Source organism: Bidens hawaiensis, unplaced genomic scaffold (assembly GCF_021521415.1).
Source record: "Bidens hawaiensis isolate Kalapana, Puna unplaced genomic scaffold, B.hawaiensis_p1.1 tig00013590_1, whole genome shotgun sequence".
Lineage (NCBI taxonomy): Eukaryota > Viridiplantae > Streptophyta > Magnoliopsida > Asterales > Asteraceae > Bidens > Bidens hawaiensis.
In genome coordinates this window covers 439,335-445,430 of record NW_027492153.1, presented here as the reverse complement: position 1 = coordinate 445,430, position 6,096 = coordinate 439,335, and positions in this window count along the sequence as shown.

Here is a 6,096-nt window from a genome sequence, read left to right as displayed (position 1 = left end):
CCAACCCTTTCCGGGACGCGTCACAATAAACTACCAGATCATCAGTTCCCTCTGGAAGACTCAGTATCGGGGCTTGGCATACTTTCTGTTTCAGCAATTGAAAAGCCGCTTCTTGATCTTCTCCCCACACATAAGCGCGATCTTTTTGAGTCAAAAGAGTTAGAGGTTGGGCTATGCTGGAAAAATTAGCAATAAAGCGTCGGTAATACCCAGCTAAACCCAAAAATTGGCGGATCTCTTTCGGTGACTTTAGGGCTTGCCAGTTTTTGATGGCTTCAATCTTGCTCGGGTCTACATGGATACCATGTCGGTTAACCACGTGTCCTAGAAATTGTACTTCTTGTAGCCAAAATTCACACTTTGACAGCTTGGCATACAACTTTTCCTTTCTCAACAGCTCCAAGATAGTTCGTAAATGCTGCTCGTGTTCCTCCTTGGTTTTCGAATATATCAAAATGTCATCAATAAACACGATAACGAATTTGTCGAGGTACGATTTACAAACTCGATTCATAAGGTCCATGAAAACTGCAGGAGCATTAGTTAGTCCGAACGGCATAACTAAGAATTCGTTGTGGCCATAACGAGTTCGGAACGCCATTTTAGACACGTCTTCCTCTTGAATCTTAACTTGATGGTAACCAGATCGAAGGTCAATTTTCGAGAAATAGTTTGCCCCTTGGAGTTGGTCAAACAAATCATCTATTCGTGGAAGAGGGTATCGGTTCTTGATGGTAACTTTGTTTAATTCCAGGTAATCGATGCACATTCTAAAACTTCCATCTTTCTTCTTCACAAATAATACCGGTGCTCCCCAAGGAGAATAACTGGGACGAATGAAACCCATATCTAACAATTCCTGTAACTGGTTGGATAGTTCTTGCATTTCAGAGGGTGCCAATCGATAAGGTGCCTTAGCAATAGGGGCTGATCCTGGAATTAAGTCTATGCGGAATTCAACCTGTCGGTTCGGTGGTAATCCGGGTAAATCGTAAGGAAAGACATCGGGGTATTCACGTACAACGGGAATCTCTTTTATGCATTTCTCATCGGGGTTCTTTATAGTCACGCTTGCCAAGAATGCCATACAACCTTGGCGTAAACATTTCAACTCTTTGAGATGAGACACGAGAGGTAATATCGAACCAGACTTCTCTCCTTGTACTACAATCAGCTCACCATTCGAAAAGGGAATTTTAACTGTCTTGTCGTTACACACAATCTCTGCCTTATACTTGGTTAACCAGTCCATGCCAACGATTACATCAAAACTTCCTAACTCTACCGGGAGTAGGTCAATAAGGAATGGGTAGTTATTAAGAATAATGGAACAATTTTGGATTATTTGGTTTACAATTATAGAGTTACCGTTAGCGAGCTCTATAGCATAAGGATTTGTTAGTTCACTAACTGGCATGTTACCCAAGGATACAAAACTAGTGGAAACAAAGCTTCTATTGGCACCAATATCAAATAACACAGAAGCATATTGATCAGAAACAACAAATGTACCTGTTACTACGTTCGGGTCTTGTCGTGCTTCTCCTGACCCAATAACAAACGCGCGTCCCCGAGACGCACTTGAAGTCGATGCTTGGTTTCGACCGGTGATTGCTTCTCGATTCATCTTGGGGCAGTCCCTTCTAAAGTGTTCCGTGCTCCCACATTCAAAACAAGCACGACGATTCACTACAGTTGAGTTTTGCTGAGCTGGTTGTTGACGGATTGGTTGCGGTCTCGGTAGTTGGGGACGACGGGGTTGGGTTGTCTGGGCTGGTCGGTTTACAATCTCCATACCGATTCGGCAATTGGGACCACCATTGTGTCCAGTCCTTCCACACCTTTGACATATTATCGGTCTACACTCACCCACATGATGAAAATTACATTTATCACATTTTGGCCATGGTCCCTTGTACCTGTCTGGCTTCGCCTCAGAACTACTCGTGACATAATTTTGTATCGTTGGGCGTGCACGTTTATTTGCTGGCCTTCCTTGCGATCCTGATCCATAATTAGTTCGCTTCATACCTGATGATATCCCGGCCATTCTCAACACTCAGCTTCTTACCAAGTCGAAAGTTACGATGCCGGCCTGAGTCACGGCATTCTCGAACGAAGTGTGACCCACAGAGTTCACCAAACTCCTCACTTCCGGGGCTAAACCCCAAATATAACGTTCAACTCGTTTATTTTCAGGAGTTACTAACCATGGTACTAAGCGGGCCAATTCATTGAAGCGGTTCGTGTATCCCAAATGATCCGCTCCTCTCATCTCCAAACTCCAGAGTTCGTGTTCTAATCTTTGAATTTCGTTCCTTGGGCAGAAATGTTCCAGCATCAGTGTTTTGAGTTCAGCCCATGTCATGCGATTCACCGTATCTTGACCTTTTATCTGTACCGTAGTGTTCCACCACATTAAAGCATGATCCGTAAAAGTAGAAGCAACATACTTGACAATGTTTTCGGGTGGACAATTGCTGATATTGAGGACAAATTCAGTCTTTTCGATCCATTTAATCAGCCCGTTTGGCCCTTCGGTGCCCTTGAAATCAATCGGTTTACAGTCCATAAAGTTTTTGATCGAATATTCCCTTCGAGGGGGATTAGGGTTGTTATTGTTATTGCTTGGGTTCGGTGGGGGATTATTGTTGTTGACATTATTTGCATCAGGTGGGGGATTATTATTTTTAACTGTTTCATTGTTGGTTGGGGGAGTATTATTGTTTTGTTGTTGGTTTGTTTGCATATTTGCGTTTACACCGGCAGTTACTTGTGTTACAATAAGCGGAATTACTGCTTGCCTTTGCCGAGCAATCATCTCGGCTATTTCTGCCTCGGTCATAGGGTTTGCTTTCTTTGGGGCCATTCTATAATGATAAACAAATATAAGCCAATTAGTACTAATTCCAGTCTACGGCACTGTGTAATAGTATTCACAATAAATGTTGTACATGTAAATCAGATAACATACTGACATTTCACAAACTGCCCTGTATATTGATAACAAAAGGTACACAGACTTAGCCTGATAAAGGCCAGTGCTTGCCTGTATATATCAAAATCTGTCATTAAGTGACCGCTAGACTTAATCCTGTAAGGGTCAGTGCTTGTAATAATGTACAAAGTTGTGCCACATGTTAACATAACATACTACTATATACATACAAGGAGTATCAAAAGATCATGTACACATAATTGTAATATTCCACATCTATCCATACAGACGATAGGCTAACCACAAACATAAAAATAACAGCACCGTAATCACCCAGTAACAGTTCCACAGCCGAACTGTCACCCTATCCAAACAACATTGGCGGTAGGCATCTGACTGTTGCAAGTTCAGTATTATCTGATGTAAGGTCGATAAGTACTGGGTCATGTCCCTCCTCTCCTGGTTAATGTTAGCTATGGCTATCGAGTGGTCTATCACACAGTCAGTCAGGACAGCCATCCAAGAGTTGTTTCCTGCGTTTGGGAGGTCAGGGCGAGGGGTAGGTATACTCAATGAACGAGAAGATGGAGTATCTACCCTAGGGCGTGAAGGTCCTCCCTGGTCATGGGTAGATCTGAATGGAATCGAGGTAGGTTCAATCGGGGTTACCCGAATACGAGCAGTCTGCCGGACTCGCGCAGTAGCTGAAGTCGTCGGCGACAGGTGTATAGGTGGAGTGGGTAATCTGGCTACTCTAGCAGGTGAACGATACTGACTGTTAACTTCGTCTTGATCCCTGCGTGGTGACCTGGGTGGATAACTATCGCATCTGTAACCAGATAGATCAGGCACATTCCTGGGTAGCTCCCTACAGATAACTTCTTCTTCCACCTCTTCCTCTTCTTCCTCCGGTTCCTCTTCTGGATCCTCCTCTGATTCTTCCTCGGGATCCTCCTCTACATATATTACCGGTTCTTCTTCCGGTACGTAGTCGTTATTCCTTGACATGACTGTGCACAAAGGTTTGTTATAAGAATAACAACTATTGCTATCACTAACTATTGTCGAGGAGATTAATTAATTAAACCAAATTTAATATTAATTATATTATAATATAATATTAGTTTTATTAAAATTTTAATTATTATTATTATTTAAATCAATACTGAATATAAATAAATATAATATTCATAGTAAAATTTACCGTCATCAACAGTATCGTACGTACACGTAGTCATACACCTTGTTCCACATAAACACATATGAGTGTTACATATATATATACTTTCACATTACCTTTTATACACATATGTTGCCACTTTTACCTAACCACACGTTCCGTGACTTCTCCCCGAACTCCCTCGTACAAGTAAGTCTGTTATTATGTTCCGGACCACAATAACTCACTTGCCCTACAAGTTCATCCCGACATCCATCAGTATATAATATTAATTTATTATTTAATTATTTCCCAGAGTTAATCGAGCCTACGGTTATATTTTAGGTACCCTAAGGGATAACCTAATCCTTTATAACCAGACTAGCACAATGCGAAGCGTTAAACGGGAATGTAACAGACACCTCTGATATCAACACATTGTTTATAAAGAAACATTACAAACTAATTTTCAATGTATTGCATTTCTTCGTTCTATCATTGTTTTACAGTTTAGGCGATACAAACAAAGCTACTTCGTTAACTATACATTCTTACAATTATCGCCCTTGCTTCTATTCACGTAGTATCGACCACACACCTCAGGCAAGTAACAGGTCACCAAATCATTCCAATTTAGGTACACCTGAAAAGCAGTTTAAAACGGGTCAACTACTAGAGTTGGTGAGTTTCACGAGTTTCAAGAAAACAGTAATGAGTATTCACAAGTAAACACTTGTAATCATGAAATAAGTATGTATGTATGTAAATGATGTATGTGATGTAATTATGCTAAGCTACAGTGAAGCCTGGACTGTTCGTGCTGCGTGCCTCCATTTCCCACGCTCAATCAACCACTGTGGCCCCTTTCCGCCCATAACATGCTCCGGTAGCTATGTCTAACACTACATAGTAGGTTCATAAAAATTATGGTCATGTGCAAACAGTTTTGGTGTCTTGGCAAACCGTGCCGGCTCCGTTTGGGTTTGTCAAACCAATAGTACTCTTCACAAGCCACCGGCTCGAAGTTAATCACTGTGATCGTGGGGACTTTCGTGTGTTAGCACTTAGATAATTCACATCATCACATGTTTCAGATAAGTACATAGATATAAGCAAACATGCTTTTCACCCCAAAAGTTCGTAAAACAGTTTAAAAGTGGGGTCATGAAACTCACAGTTTAGTAGATAATCAGAACTGTATCGGCTCGTGGTTTGTTCGGTCCGCTATCAGTAGTTCCTATAATCAATATTATAATAATATTAATATTTTAATATTATTATAATCTCAATGCTAAACTGGGCTGTATAACTAATCTGGGTGTAGCTGGAACGCCCAGAAAGTGGCAATAGGCTTAGGTTGTGATGCTGTTCAATGTATAATACTTAAAACCGAACTTGGCTCAGACTTCCGATTTCCCAGCTGGGCCAAGTTGCTCGTTTACGCGTTCAGAAAACACTTATGGGAAAATAAGCTTGAGTAAATGTATTGGTTAATAAAATGATTAAATTATAAAAAGGATCACATACTGGGGTCCCGTATTAGCCACGGGGCCCATTTCCGTTTATACAGTTTGATTTAAGAAGAAACGCGCACAATCCACCCGGATTGTCCAGGTTTCTCATAGAAAAGTTCATTTTCACTTAATTAGTCCAAACATATGATTTTTGATCACTATTGGTGTTTTGATTTTTCCCGCAGGTTCACTAGTCGCGAACTTGCTGGTTTTTATAAAAACTGAATTTGTTTAATATTCAGATTAGCATAATTAATTAACCGTTAATCCTTAAATTATGAAAATTTAACCACTTATCAATTAAAATATGTAGATTTTCATAAAAATATTTCTGGAATTTATTTACTGATTTATTAATTTATAAAAATTCATTTTATCAGCTATATTTTACCTGAAAATCGTCCGTTTACACTGAACAATTTCCAAAATTCCACAAAAATTCCTGAATACTCAAATCATGTCCCAAAACAACCAAATAAACAAAA